The sequence below is a fragment of the Triticum aestivum genome, chromosome 2A (assembly GCF_018294505.1).
Source record: "Triticum aestivum cultivar Chinese Spring chromosome 2A, IWGSC CS RefSeq v2.1, whole genome shotgun sequence".
NCBI classification, from domain to species: domain Eukaryota; kingdom Viridiplantae; phylum Streptophyta; class Magnoliopsida; order Poales; family Poaceae; genus Triticum; species Triticum aestivum.
Genome location: NC_057797.1, coordinates 696,987,698 through 697,004,049, shown reverse-complemented (window position 1 = coordinate 697,004,049; position 16,352 = coordinate 696,987,698). Strand labels below are relative to the sequence as shown.

The 16,352-nt window shown below is 48.3% G+C and overlaps 1 pseudogene; it reads left to right on the top strand.

The window, feature by feature from the left end:
• Positions 1-12,990: 12,990 nt before the first annotated feature.
• Positions 12,991-15,738, top strand: LOC123190331 (protein NRT1/ PTR FAMILY 8.5-like; annotated as a pseudogene).
• The last annotated feature ends 614 nt before the right edge of the window (positions 15,739-16,352 follow it).

The window sequence follows — 16,352 nt, the reverse complement described above, 5'->3', positions numbered from 1 at the left end:
AAACAAGGAAGGTTTCCAATGCATGAATCACTAGCATACATTTTCCTGTTTTACGCTATTTTGCATTATTTGCTAGTCATTGTTTAATTAGTCGCGGAAACTGTGGAAACCTTAGTATCCCTGATATTATTATTTTGCTCCACGGTTTATACGGTGATAACTCTGTTAGTATGGGCGGCATTATTGCTAAACGGTTAAGTCTGAACCGTACCAAGGTCCCCATCTTTAGAGGCATCTATGCTTCACGCCTAGCTGCACATTTTAACATACCTATTAGGAATTATGAAAAGGAAGAAAAGGTGATGCCTCGTGTTTATCTAGATTATAAAAGTATGGTGGCACATGATTTTATTGTTAAGAATAGGGAAGGAGAGCTTAAATATAAATTGTTCTATGATAAACATCACCCTAAGACTATTACCCTGCCTGCTCCTTCTTTGTTTGATTTATCTGCAGGCCAGTACCTTGTTTCGTTGAAGGCTATTCACGCCTACCGGAACCCTGCACCAGCCATGGAGCCAGAGCCGGAACCACAAGTTGACCCTTCACGACAGTCCAATTACCAGTGGGATCCGGAGATGATTGTCAGCCAGTGGCAATTAGAGTCTTCTTCTTCTTCTCAGTACGACCCCAACTATTATTATGGATATCCGCCAGGCCAGCCATGGCCATAGACCAACTTAGGCCAAAAGCCTAAGCTTGGGGGAGTACGTATTTCTCACCGACATTACATTTATGTTCACACACTCATTGCTAGATGTCAGTGCTCATACTTTTTCATTCTATCATCCATGCTAGTTTAATTTCCTTTTTATGCTTTCTTCTTATGTGTTTACTTTTAACTAGTTTACTTTCCATGCTTGTAGTAGTAATTAAAAAGAAAACCCAAAAAGATTTCATGTTCTTCTTTTACTTGTTGGGAGCTCTCCCGTGTAAATAGTTTTATTTCTTTTCTTTTCTTTGGGGGTCGATAGGAGAAGACCATGATTAAATTGCTGAAGTGGCTCTTATATGAATTATTGTTGATCTGACAAAAGAGCCATATTGCCTTGTCTTCTCCTGTTTATTGAATGCTTGCAGATTCCAGCTTAGTCCAATCCACGTGCACTATTATTATTATTCACACTATTCGGTCGTGCAAGTGAAAGGCAATTATGACAATATATGATGGACTGACTGAGATGAGAAAAGCTTGTATGAACTCGACCTCTTTTGTTTTTGTAAATATGATTAGTTCATCGTTCCTGATTCAGCCTATTATGAATAAACATGTTTGCAATGACAACTAGACATCATAGTTCCTTGTGTCATGCTTGATTAGGTATGAGTTATAATGGTTTACCTTGCGTGCCAACATGCTATTGAAATGGTTATGATGTGGTATGATAGGGTGGTATCCTCCTCTGAATGATTTAAGTGACTTGACTTGGCGCATGTTCACGCATGTAGTTGAAACAAAATCAACATGGCCTTCACGATATTTATGTTCATGGTGGATTATATCCTACTCATGCTTGCTTTCGGTGTTGATTAATTTTAATGAATGTTCATGATTGTTGTCGCTCTTTGGCTGGTCGCTTCCCAGTATTTTGCTAGCCTTCACCTGTACTAAGCGGGAATACTTCTTGTGCATCCAATCCCTTAAACCCTAAAGTTATTCCACATGAGTCCACTATACCTACCTATATACTGTATCTACCTACCATTCCAAGTAAATTTGTATGTGCCAAACTCTAAACCTTCAAATAAATATCCTATTTTGTATGCTCGAATAGCTCATGTATCAACTAGGGTTGTCTGTATCTTCCATGTTAGGCGGGTTATTCTCAAGAGGAGTGGACTCCGCCCCTCACTCACGAGATAAATGGCTGGTCACAGGGATGCCCAGTCCCATGCTTTATGCAAACTAAATCAAAATAATTGCAAACAAAACTCCCCCTGGGACTCTTGTTAGTTGGAGGCACTCGTTGTTCGAGCAAGCCATGGATTGATGCTTGTTGGTGGAAGGGGGAGTACAAACTTTATCATTCTGTTTGGGAACCGCCTATAATGTGTGTAGCATGGAAGATATCGCCATATCTTGGTTGTTATGTTGACAATGAAAGTATACCGCTCAAAATATTATTCACCTCTGTTTCAAAACCGAGCTTTGGCACCTCTACAAATCCTTGCTTCCCTCTGCGAAGGGCCTATCTATTTACTTTCATGCTGAGTCATCATCCTCTTATTAAAAAGCACCAGTTGGAGAACACCACTGTCATTTGCATTCATTATTGTTAGTTTACATTGAGTATGACTTGAATGGATCTCTTTTACCATGAATTACAATGTCTAGTCAGTCCTTGGTCTTTAAAGGTGCTCTGCATTTATGTTTTGCGGTCTCAGAAAGGGCTAGCGAGATACCACCTTGTTATATCATATTATGATTGTTTTGAGAAAGTGTTGTCATCCGAGATTTATTATTATTGTTGGCTAGTTGATTATGCCATTGATATGAGTAAACTTGAGACCTAAGTTTTATTGCGAATGTGGTTAGTTATAATCTTTGCTGAAAACTTGAATGCTGGCTTTACATATTTACAACAACAAGAACAAACAGAGTTTGTAAAAGTTTTTCTTTATCACTTTCAGTTTGTCAACTGAATTGCTTGAGGACAAGCAAAGGTTTAAGCTTGGGGGAGTTGATACGTCTCCGTCGTATCTACTTCTCCAAACACTTTTGCCCATGTTTTGGACTCTAACTTGCACAATTTGAATGGAACTAACCCGGACTGACGATGTTTTCAGCAGAATTACCATGGTGTTATTTATGTGCAGAAACAAACGTTCTCGGAATGACCTGAAACTTCATGGAGGAACATTTTGGAAAATATAAAAAAATACCTGCAAAAGATGAAGGCCAGGGGGCCCACCACCTGTCCACGAGGGTGGGGCGCGCCTGCCCCCCTAGGGCGCGCCCCCTACCTTGTGGGCCCCCTGGTCCCTCTACGACTCCAACTCCAACTCTATATATTGTGTTTCGGGGAGAAAAAATCAAAGAGAAGAATTCATCGTGTTTTACGATATGGAGCCGTCGCCAAGCCCTAAAACCTCTCGGGAGGGCTGATCTGGAGTCCGTTCGGGCCTCCGGAGAGGGGAATCCGTCGCCATCGTCATCATCAACCATCCTCCATCACCAATTTCATGATGCTCACCACCGTGCGTGAGTAATTTCATCGTAGGCTTGCTGGACGGTGATGGGTTGGATGGGATCTATCATGTAATCGAGTTAGTTTTGTTAGGGTTTGATCCCTAGTATCCACTATGTTCTAAGATTGATGTTGCTATGACTTTGCTATGCTTAATGCTTGTCACTAGGGCCCGAGTGCCATGATTTCATATCTGAACCTATTATGTTTTCATCAATATATGAGTGTTCTTGATCCTATCTTGCAAGTCTATAGTCACCTATTATGTGTTATGATCCGTTAACCCTGAAGTGACAATAATCGGGATACTTACCGGTGATGACCGTAGTTTGAGGAGTTCATGTATTCACTATGTGATAATGCTTTGTTCTGGTACTCTATTAAAAGGAGGCCTTAATATCCCTTAGTTTCCGTAAGGACCCCGCTGCCACGGGAGGGTAGGACAAAAGATGTCATGCAAGTTCTTTTCCATAAGCACGTATGACTATGTTCGGAATACATGCCTACATTATATCAATGAACTGGAGCTAGTTCTGTGTCACCCTAGGTTATGACTGTTACATGATGAACCGCATCCGGCATAATTCTCCATCACCGATCCATCGCCTACGAGCTTTCCATACATTGTTCTTCGCTTATTTACTTTCCCGTTGCTATTGCTATCATCACTATAAAATACACAAAACATTACTTTGCTACTGTTACCTTTTGTTACCGTTACCACTACTATCATATTACTTTGCTACTACATACTTTGCTGCAGATACTAAGTTTCCAGGTGTGGTTGGATTGACAACTCGGCTGCTAATACTTGAGAGTATTCTTTGGCTCCCCTTGTGTCGAATCAATAAATTTGGGTTGAATACTTTACCCTTGAAAACTGTTGTGATCCCTTATACTTGTGGGTTATCAGGGGACATTTTGTATTCCTAAGAGTTTTCCAGTCGTCGGCTTCAGCCCCCACGTAGATACTATGGGGGTGTTCGGAATAGCACATGATCACACTTGACCCAACGTCTTGGTCCGTGAAAGAGGTGTCAGTGCGGCGAACTAGGCAATCGGACTATGTGGCTTTACCACTCTCACTTAGCCATAGGAGTTTGACGATGGGGCTAGAAGTTAGCCCCTGGTATGTACGCGGTTTTCCGGATGTGGATGCGTTACATATGTGACCAGAAAAGCGGTCCTTCGTGTAATACGGAAACAATCGCTAAAGATTTAAATAAGTCACCGAGTGGCTGACCAGCTCTCGCCACATCATGACAGACCGTTTTTGGCTTTCTCTAATGAGGTGCTTGACCGGACAAACCAGAAACACAATCGCAGTAGTTCTCCCTTTACTACCCTAGCTGAACAAACAGAACGTAAGGTAGCAAACACAGGAGCCGGGTAACCCAACTATTGACCAAAGACATGATTCGGAGCCGATGCATATAATACCAAGCTTGGGACGTCGAATTGTGCTATAAAGCTATTCGGGCTTTTGTTTGGCAACACATGTGTGGCCATATAGAGCCCCTGGCGATTTGTGCCGAGGTGAGTGAGACAACTGAGGAGACGGTATACAGTCTATAAATAAAGGCGATACCGAATAAAAATTGTTTTCACTGAAATCTAATTGATACGTCAAAATGTGATCTTACAGAGGGCACCATAATCACCAAGGCCATTTTATATGCCCGGGGTCTAAGGAGAAGGGGGAAAGCTCTATACAGGTTCTTGAATAAAGTTTTGGTCTACAAAATTCTTTGGACCTCCTGCCGCACGTCTGCGCCGCTTTCGCCTTGAAGAGAAGGGTTCCTTAAGAGGAATGGTCTTCGACTATTTATACGGAACCAGGCTCGAAAAGAGTCCTTGTAAGTCCGTAGGATGAATAGGTTTTAATTCACCTGTGGTAAAAGAGAAAAAATAATTAAGGAAAAGGGAAAGGCCATATAGGGTCGAACCGTACTATGGGCCTATCCGTATTGTGCCTCCGCTGATGCCCAAGGTATTTTAAGTGCATAATTATGCATGCGCAGCACGAAGTTCGTGGATGTGTGTGGAGACCGGCGGAGGTGAAACTGCTAGTCCAGCTCTGGAATTACCAAGCTATCAGCAGGTGGAACTGACCGGTCTTGTTTAATGAAGGTCGGCGGCTTGACGGCCGATGAGGTGCATGGCTTGGCCAGGCTGATCTGTACTTCGGCTGCGATGGCCGCAGTATGCTCCTCAGTACGGAGGGAGCGTTCCGTGTTTCCATTGATTGTAATGACGCCACGTGGGCCGGGCATCTTGAGCTTTCAATAAGTGTAGTGCGGGACCGCGTTAAAATGGGCGAAAGCGGTTCGTTCGAGCAGTGTGTGATATCCACTGCGGAAGGGGACGATATCGAAGATCAAGTCTTCACTTCGAAAGTTATCCAGCGAACCGAAGATGACTTCCAATGTTAGTGAGCCCATACATCGAGCCTCTACACCGGGTATTACTCCTTTAAAGGTAGTTTTAGTGGGCTTGATTCTTGACGAATCGATGCCCATTTTGCAGGCAGTGTCCTGATAAAGCAGGTTGAGACTGTTGCCGCCATCCATGAGGACTCGCGTAAGGTGGAATCCGTTGATGATTGGATCAAGGACCAGAGCTGCCAAACCTCCATGACGGATACTGGTTGGGTGGTCCTTTCGTTCGAAGGTGATCAGACAAGCCGGCCATGGGTTTAATTTTGGGGCAACCAGCTCGACTGCGTAGACGTCCCTTAACGCGCGCTTGCGCTCCCGCTTGGGGACATGTGGACATATATAATATTCACTGTTTTTACCTCAGGGGGAAATTTCTTCTGCCCCCCGTGTTCGGTGGCCGAGGCTCTTTGTCGTCGTCCTCGCTGGGGCCCTTTCCCTTTATGTTCGGCGTTAAGCTTGCCGGCCTGCTTAAAGACCCAACAATTTCTGTTGGCATGATTGGCAGGCTTATCGGGGGTGCCGTGGATCTGGCAAGGCCGATCGAGTATTCTATCCAAGCTAGATGGACCATCTCTGTTTCATTTGAATGGCTTCTTCTGTTGACCGGATTTAGAGCCGCTGAATCCAGCGCTGACCGCTGTGTCTTCGGTATTTTCATTATTGACTCGACGTTTGTGCTTGTTGCATCGTGGTTTGCCGTTGCCGTCACTAGCTTCAGAGGTGCCGGGATCGCTGGTGCTATTGCTTCTGCGTGAAAACCAGTTGTCTTCTCCCGCACAAAAGTGGGTCATTAGTGCGGTAAGGGCTGCCATGGACTTCGGCTTTTCTTGGCCGAGGTGTCGGGCAAGCCATTCGTCGCGGACGTTGTGTTTAAAGGCCTCAAGGGCTTCGGCGTCTGGGCAGTCAACGATTTGGTTCTTTTTAATTAAGAACCTTGTCCAGAGTTTTCAGGCTGACTCTCCGGGTTGCTGGACTATGTGACTGAGGTCATCAGGGTCCGGGGCCGTACATAGGTACCTTGGAAGTTGTCTCTAAAGGCGTCTTCCAAGTCTTCCCAGTTGCCGATAGAATTTTCTGGGAGGTTGTTTAACCAGTGTCGTGTTGGTCCCTTAAGTTTCAAGGGGAGATATTTGATGGCATGTAGGTCGTCACTGCGAGCCATGTGTATGTGGAGAAGAAAATCTTCAATCCAGACTGCGGGGTCCGTCGTGCCGTCATATGAGTCGATGTTTACAGGTTTAAACCCTTCTGGGAACTGGTGCTCCATTACCTTGTCGGTGAAGCATAGAGGATGTGCAGTGCCTCTGTATCGGGCAATGTCGCGACGCAGTTCAGATGAAGTCCGTATGTGATTTTCGGCCCAAGTGAGGTTGTGCTTGTCGCGCCAGGCCTGACGGCCGTTCTCTCGCGCTGGGGCACGTCCCCTTGATCCATAGATTGATCTGGTTTGACCGGCTCTATTGTCCAGGTCTTGTCGTACGTCGTATGTATACTCTGGAGCCATGGTTCCCCTGCTTTTATGGCGAGATGGTGCAGACTGGTGCTCGGCTTGAGTTGTCGTTCTGTCCCGGCCACACGACGGTCACCAGCAGCGTTACGCGTTGGTGGTATGGGCTCTAGGGCCTCGTCGTCGAATTGGGGTAGCAGCTTGCGCTTCAGGTAGCTCTTTGTTGGGCGTTCGAGGCCATATTCCTCGGCTGCCAGGACGTTAGTCCATCTGTCATTGAGTAAGTCATGATCAGCTTGAAGCTGTTACTGCTTCTTTTTCAGGCTTCTTGCAGTGGCGATTAGCCGGTGCTTAAAGCGCTCTTGTTCGAGGGTTTCCTCCGGCACGATGAAATCTTCGTCACCGAGGCTCATATCTTCTTTGGAGGTTGGTAGGTAGTTACTATCCTCCAAGCCCCCATTCTCGACAAGATCGTCGGGGTTTACCTGCCCATCCTCCCAATCATCCTGTTCGGATGTTGGCTCTACAGGGGCTTCAGGGTCTTCGGCATTCTCCGGAGTGTTATTGTCTTTGGTGTCGGTATTCTCGTCTTTGTCGCAACGCGATTTTGAGCGGCGGCGCTAATGTCGATGCTTCAGAGGGGCTTCGGCAGGCTTGTCCTCAACCGGATTCTCCTTGCCAGTGTTGCCATCCTCTTTAGGTGTGTCCACCATGTACACGTCATATGTGGAGGTGGCCACCCATCGTCCGGTAAAACAGAGGGTTTTGGCCTTGTTCGTCTCCGGCATCGTTGTCCATACCGTCGATATCTTCGAAGGCGTAATCCAACATCTCAGTTAAATCTTTGACGGTGGCTATGAAGTGGGTGGTGGATGGGACGCAAAATTCCCCGCTCTCAGCCCCTAGTCTGGGCTGGGCATAGTTCGGAAGCAATCCTTCCGTAATGGTGAGTGATCGCATTAAGTCCAGGGCCTCGTTTAAAGGTGAGGGTTGGACAGAGAAACGAGAGTCTGTGGGGCTGTCCGGGGTCGGAGTCTCCTGGCGGTGCCCGCCTGACACGAACCTCGAGAGTTCGAACCTAGAGTCCGGCGGAGTGTCTGGTGCTTCTCCGGCAGCAAGCTCCATAAGTGCAGAGAGTCCGGCGGGCTCTAGACTCCCGTCTTCGGGCCTGTTGGCCTTCTCCGGATCTAAGGCCAGAGCGGTAATTGGGGTTGTGAACCCTTCGGAGATAAAATCTCCTCGGATATCAGTGACATAGTTAAAGTTCCTGAAACTGATTTGATGACCAGGGGCGTAGCTGGTGATATGCTCGAGGTGGCCAATCGAGTTGGCACGCAGCGCGAAGCCGCCGAATATGAAAATTTGGCCCGAGGGGGAATCTCCCCCAAAATAGTATCATTATTGATCGAAAGATCCATCGAATCCTTTGTCGACAGCACAGAGGAACTCTCAATGAAAGCACCAATGTCGGTGTCAAAACCGGCAGATCTCAGGTAGGGGGTCCCGAACTGTGCGTCTAAGGATCGAAGGTAACAGGAGGCAGGGGACACGATGTTTACCCAGGTTCGGACCCTCTTGATGGAGGTAAAACCCTACGTCCTGCTTGATTGACTTTGGTGAGTATAGGGGTTACAAGAGTTGATCTACCACGAGATCGTAATGGCTAAACCCTAGATGTCTAGCTTGTAGGGTTATGACTGCCTCTATGGACTAAACCCTCCGGTTTATATAGATACCGGAGGAGGCTAGGGTTTGCATAGAGTCGGTTTACAGAGAAAGGAATCTTCATATCCAAACACCAAGCTTGCCTTCCACGCCAAGGAGAGTCCCATCCGGACACGGGGGAAGCCTTCTATCTTGTATCTTCATGACCCACCAGTCCGGCCCACATCACATAGCCCGGACGCCCGGGAACCCCCTAATCCAGGACTCCCTCACCCCCTCCCCACCTATATATAGGTGGGAGGGGGAGGGGAAGCCTTGGGGAGCCCCAAGTAGGAGGAATCCTACTTCGGGCCCTAGTCCAATTTGCCCCTTTCCTTTTGCCAGAGGGGGGGAGGGAAGAGGGGAGAAGAAAGGAAGGGGGAGGCCGACTCTCCCCTTTCCTTCTCCCACTCGGCCGACGGCCTAGGAGGGGTGCGACAGCCCCTTGTGAGCTGGTGTGCACCCTCTCCTTTGGCCCATGTGGCCCATTAACCTCCCGGGGGTTCCGGTAACCCCTTCGGTAGTCCGATATGTACCCGATACAATCTGAAACACTTCTGGTGTCCGAATACTATCGTCCTATATATCAATCTTTACCTCTCAACCATTTCGAGACTCCTCGTCATGTCCGTGATCTCATCTGGGACTCCGAACAACATTCGGTCACCAAATCACATAACTCATATAATACAAAATCGTCATCAAACGTTAAGTGTGCGGACCCTACGAGTTCGAGAACTATGTAGATATGATCGAGACACCTCTCCGGTCAATAACTAATAGCGGAACCTGGATGCTCATATTGGTTCCTACATAGTCTACGAAGATCTTTATCAGTCGAACTGTAATGGCAACATATGTTATTCCCTTTGTCATCGGTATGCTACTTGCCCGAGATTCGATCGTCGGTATGTTCATACCTAGTTCAATCTCGTTACCGGCAAGTCTCTTTATTCATTACGTAATACATCATCCTGTAACAAACTCATTAGTCACTTTGCTTGCAAGGCTTCTTATGTTGTGTATTACCAAGAGGGCCCAAAGATACTTCTCCGATACTCGGAGTGACAAATCCTAATCTCGATCTATGCCAACCCAACAAACACCTTCGGAGATACCTATAGAACATCTTTATAATCACCAAGTTACGTTGTGATGTTTGATAGCACACAGGGTATTCCTCCGGTATCCGGGAGTTGCATAATCTCATAGTCGAAGGAATATGTATTTGACATGAAGAAAGCAATAGCAATTAAACTGAACGATCAATATGCTAAGCTAACGGATGGGTAGAATGATGTGATCTCGTTCATCAAATGACAACACATGTCTATGGTTAGGAAACTTAACCATCTTTGATTAACGAGCTAGTCTAGTAGAGGCTTACTAGGGACACAGTGTTTTGTCTATGTATCCACACATGTATCAAGTTTCCGGTTAATACAATTCTAGCATGAATAATAAGCATTTATCATGATATAAGGAAATATAAAATAACAACTTTATTATTGCCTCTAGGGCATATTTCCTTCATGTCTACGTACCCTCGAAGACCGAAAGTGGAAGCGTTTGACAACGCGGTTGATGTAGTCGAACTTCTTCTAGCTCCAACTGATCAAGCACTGAACATACGACACCTCCGAGTTCTGCACACGTTCAGCTCGGTGATGTCCTTTGTCGTCTTGATACAACAAGACGTCGAGGAAGTAGATGAGTTTCGTCAGCACGACGGTGTGGTGACGGCGATGGTGAAGTGATCTGCACAGGTCTTCGCCTAAGCACCGCGAGAATATGACCGGGAGCGTAAACTATGGAGGGGGGCACCGCACACGGCTAACAATTGATGGTGTGTGCTCTAGGCGCCCCCTCCCCACATATATATAGGTGGGAGGGGAGGAGAGGCAGCCAGGGGGCGCCCCAAGTAGGATCTGAATCCTACTTGGGGTTTCCCCAAGTGGCGGCCCCCTTCCTTATTTTACCGGAGAAGAAAGGAAAGGGGAAGAGAGAAAGGAAGGGTGGCCAAACCCCCCCCCCCTTTTCCTTCTCCAAATCGGCCACATGCCATAGGGGGCGTGCCACCCCTTGTGAGATGGTCTGCTCCCCTCTCATGATCCATATGGCCCATATATTCCCCCCGAGGGTTCCGGTAACCCCTCCGGTACTCCTATAAATACCTGATACATTCTGGAACACTTCCGGTGTCCGAATACTATCTTCCTATATATCAAACTTTACCTCTCGACCATTTCGAGACTCCTCGTCATGTCCGTGATCTCATCCGGGACTCTGAACAATATTTGGTCACCAAATCACATAACTCATATAATACAATATCGCCATCAAACGTTAAGCGTGCGGACCCTTCGGGTTCGAGAACTATGTAGACATGACCGAGACACCTCTCCGGTCAATAACCAATAGAGGAACCTGGATGCTCATATTGGCTCCTACATATTCTACGAAGATCTTTATCGGTCGAACCGTTATGACAACATATGTTATTCCCTTTGTCTATTGGTATGTTACTTGCCCGAGATTCGATCGTCGGTATTTGCATACCTAGTTCAATCTCGTTACCGGCAAGTCTCTTTACTCGTTCCGTAATACATCACCTCGTGACCAACTCCTTAGTCGTTTGCTTGCAAGCTTATGATGTGTATTACCAAGAGGGCCCAGAGATACCTCTCCGATATTCAGAGTGACAAATCCTAATCTCGATCTATGCCAACTCAACAAACACCTTCGGAGATACCTGTAGAGCAACTTTATGATCACTCAGTTACGTTGTGACGTTTGATAGCACACAAGGCATTTCTCCGGTATTCGGGAGTTGCATAATCTCATAGTCGAAGGGATATGTATTTGACATGAAGAAAGCAATAGTAGTAAAGTTGAACGATCATTATGCTAAGCTAACGAATGGGTCTTGTCCATCACATCATTATCCTAATGATGTGATCCCGTTATCAAATGACAACTCATGTCCATGGTTAGAAAACCTGAACCATTTTTAATCTACGAGCTAATCAAGTAGAGACTCACTAGGGACATAGTGTTTGTCTATGTATTCAGACATGTATTAAGCTTTCTGGTCAATACAATTCTAGCATGAATAATAAACATTTATCATGAATAAGAAAATATAAAATAATAATTTTATTATTGCCTTTAGGGCATATTTCCTTCACCGTAATGTACGTCGACATGGGGTTTGAATTTTCCTGCATGCATGCGTCTCAGATACTGCTAGTGCGGCGAGTCAGTCCGGCGTTGTTTCAGCCCTTCCTCGCAATCCGGCATGTCCGGTGTAATAGTGGGATTAGCCCCTCTCCTTTGCAGCTTTGCTACTAGTAGTTGTCAGCATTGTCCTGTCTCCATTAACCTATAACCCTGCGACCCATTTACCAATTTGACTGTCGCACTGTAGTTGTTGTACTCCCAAACAGTAAAGATGTTCTCGCTCGATGTTGCCGTAGGCATCATCTGAGCTGTCCGATGCGAAGCTGCTTTTTATAATTCGGCCTTTATGATGAAATGTTCGAATTACAATCCAATAGCAAAGATGCTACCAGGAAACCAGGTATTACATCAAAGCATTGACTAACACTCACCCTTAGAGCTTGCCTTGCGCAAAGATGCGCTACTTACTTTGCTTCGCGGCCCATGTAGAGAAGCTCGAATTCCTCGAAATCAAACGGCTTAAGGTTATAGATGCCATGTCAGAGAGAAGCTAATAAAAATCAAAGCATACATTTTTGCGGCAACACTAGGTAAAATGATAAGTCGCCATTGAAGAGGCTCGCAGAGCTCATCGCGTTAGATCGAGTCTTTCCTGGTTGGTGTCTATCGCGACTCGTTAACGCCTTCTGACTAGGGGTTTCTTCAGTGTTAAGACGTGGACCAACTTTCCCGCCAAAAAAAAGAAAAAAAGATGTGGACCAATTTTTGATGCTCTCCTTCTCCGACAACGGCGATGGGTGCTTGGTAGTTGCGGATAGGGCGGTATGCAATGGTACAAGCACTTGTATCATCTTTGCTTTCTGTTGCTTGTGTGCGTTGCGTTTCTTGGCTGTATTGTCACTATCTTATAAATACAAGTGGTGCATGTCTACGGTTTATACATTTTTTTTAAGTCTAAACGTCACCTCCAAGACGCACTCCATCGAAGAAGGAAAAAATTCAAAAAGAAAATCTGAAGATACCGTCCCCCAGCACAGTAGTGAAAGCAATGGCTGCACCGGTCGCTGAAAGCAATGATCTCCAGATTTTAGATTATTTTTGGACAGTTATCCCCCACGCTACCTCCCCCTCAAATCCACGGCGTCCCGTTCCTGCCGGGAGGAAGAACGCCGGCGGCATGGACGCCGATCGCCGTGGGAGCTTAAGGACGCCGATCTTAGCGGACGATGAGGTACGTAGAAGCTTCTAACTATAGTACTCCCTCTGTAAACTAATATAAGAGCGTTTAGATCACTAGTTTAGTATTCTAAACACTTTTATATTAGTTTACGGACGAAGTACTAGTTAGCTGCCGTATCGATCGGATCGAGGTCAGGAGGCTTGCGCCCTATTGCGGGAGGCCCGATTCAGGGGCGTCGGAGCCGCCGCGCCCGGTGCCTCCCTGCAGCTGCAACCTCGAGCCAGCCTGCGCCGTCGGTGTGGCCTACCACGCTCAACGATTCCTGTGCGCACAAAGGCAGTAAAAGGGGGATGCCAGTAACTTCTGCTAAAACATGCAAACGCGTGTGAATTCTGAGCTTTCAATTGCTATGCCAGGCCCGGGCGTCTGGTTCGGAAGCTCGGGAGCATGAGGTGCACAAGGCCGCCGGTCCCTGCTCTGATAAGGCGCTCAGAGTCATCTTGTGTGAGTTTCTAGACAAGTGAATTAGCATAAGCCGTCAGTTCTATATATGCAGTAGTTCCAAAGGTTGAATTAATTCCAGGCCATTAATCGTTGGAATTATTTCGGTCTGATTATGAGTACTGATATTGAAGACCGACCTGAATCAGCTAACAAAATTCATGTTGATGTGCGCCAGGCCTGCAGTTCCTGGAGGTCAGTGCTTTCTACGGGGTCTACCTGAACTTGATAGTGTATCTTCAGGATGTTCTCCATGGAGACAGCGCATCCAATGTGACGGCCGTGAATTCCTGGGCTGGGGTCAGCTACCTCATGCCCCTTCTCGGCGCCGCCGTCGCGGACTCCTACTGGGGAAAATGCAAGACGGTTTTGATCGGCCTCTGCATTTCTGTCGTCGTAAGTGATCGACCCTCTGCATTACCGCCGGTTGGCACTCTGCTTCTCTGACGAACAACTAGAAATCAACAGGGAATGGCCATGGTCACCATGTCAGCTACACTGCCGTCTCTGAGGCCGCCGCCGTGCTCCCCGGGCGTGTACTGCGCACCGGCGACGCTTAGCCAAGACCTAGTCTTCTTTTCGGGCATATACCTGTGCGGCATCGGGATCGGTGCGTCCAAGGCCGTCTTCATCTCGTTTGCCGCGGAGCAGTTCGACGACGACGATGACAAGAACACGTCGGGACGGGAGGCGAAGGCGTCCTACTTCAGCTGGTACTACGCGGTGGCCAACGTGGCCATGCTGACCGCGGGGACGCTACTGGTTTGGGTCGAGGACAAGGTGAGCTGGGGGCTCGGGTACGGAATCTGCGCGTCGTTCGTCGCGGTCGCCGTCGTCTGCCTCGCGGCGACGGCGCCCATGTACCGGATGGTGCCTCCGGCGGGCAGCCCGATGAAAGGCGTGCTCCAAGTGCTGGTGGCGTTCTCTCGCAAGGTAAACCTGACGGTGCCTGAGGACGCCACAGAACTGTACGAGGAGGATGGTGTCAAGAACCCGTTGCTGCATCCCCTGCACGAACGATTGCACCACACCGAACAGTTCAGGTAGATCCTATGAGGCATGAAAATCTTGATTTTAATCAGAGTTTCAGACTAAATGCTCTGCTAGTGTCCGTCCGTCAGGTGCCTGGACAAGGCTGCCATTGTCACGGCCGAGGACTTGGAAGACGGCGACCTGAACCGGGCATGGAGGCTGTGCACGGTGACCCAGGTGGAGGAGCTCAAGACTCTGCTGCGGCTGATCCCGATATGGCTCACCTCGGCCATCTACTTCGTCGCCAACACGCAGGCGCAGACGACGTTCGTGCAGCAGGGCACCAAGACGGACTCCCACATCGCGGGCGGCGCCGCGTCCGTCCCGGCCGCGTCGCTGACGTCCATCGAGACGGTGCTCGTCGCCGCCTACGTCACGCTCTACAACAGGGCCGTCGCGCCATCCGTGGCGTTCACGCCGCTGCAGCTCATGGGGCTCGGGCACGCGACGGCGGCCGGGGCGGTGGCCGTGGCCGCGTGCACCGAGGCGCGCAGGCTGCGGATGGCCGGGGGCCAGGAGGCGGCCCAAATGGGCATATAGCGTGGCTGCTGCCGCAGTACGTCGTGATGGCGGTCTCGGACGCGTCGCTCTCCGTGGGGCAGATGCAGTTCTTCTACGACCAATCGCCGGAGACGATGAGGGGCGCGTCGACGGCGTTCTACTTCCTGTCCATCTCGCTCGGGAATCTGATCAATTCGCAGCTGGTGACGCTGGTGGCGACCGTCACCTCGGCTGGGGGCAGGACGGGATGGTTTCCACCGGAATTGGATGACGGGCACCTGGATTACTACTTCGTGCTCGTTGTCGCCATCACTTTGCTCAACTTTGCCGTCTTTGTTGCCCTTGCCAAGAACTACACGTCCAAGAGGGTTAGATGATTGGATTCCTCCTCTTCTTTGTGTAAACTGCACAAACTGTGGGGGGGAATGAGTGAGCCTGGAATTAGGGTTTATACTGATTATGATTAGAGTGCCATTAGTTGTAGATTAGACATCATATTGCACTTTATAGGTCATGTTCAACTGAATCACATATACTAGTAGCGCTCATTGTTCTTTGTTTGCCGGAATATACCGCTCATGCTTACGTGCACCATCCCGCGGCGACGACCCAGCCCATTTAGCTTCTGCCACAGTGGCGACGGGCTGAGACGGAGCCGCGGACAGTTGTGGTGACGAGGGTGGAGGCGAGACAAAGCCCGCAACGACGTGACATGTCGCGGCGGCGCAGGCGCATTGCGGAAACGCGGGTGCGGTGGAAACGGTTGGAGCACTGACGAAACGGTGGAGGCGGTGGCTCGGTACCACCCGCAACCATTTGGCTATTTGAACAGCTTCAGACGTGTTTTGTCATTTAACATGCTCCTGCATAGGTTCGCAGATCGTCTTGGATGTGCTTTTTCCGGCAAATCAAAGATAATATGGGAGTGTTTTGTGGGCGTCCGAACCGTTGCCACATCCGCATCTGACAAGTGGCAACCCTTACCCATCGAAAACCTTCCTCGCTCGCCCGCGTGATTTCCCTTCGAACGCCGGCTACCCGCATTAATGTCGTTGTACAATGGCCATTCCGCATTGACGCCGGCCCAGAGCAGAAGTGACCCCTCACTGCCAGCTTTGAAGCGGCGTATCGGCCGAGAGAGTGCCGCTCGCCAGACTGAACAAGTCTCCTCGCCACATTCA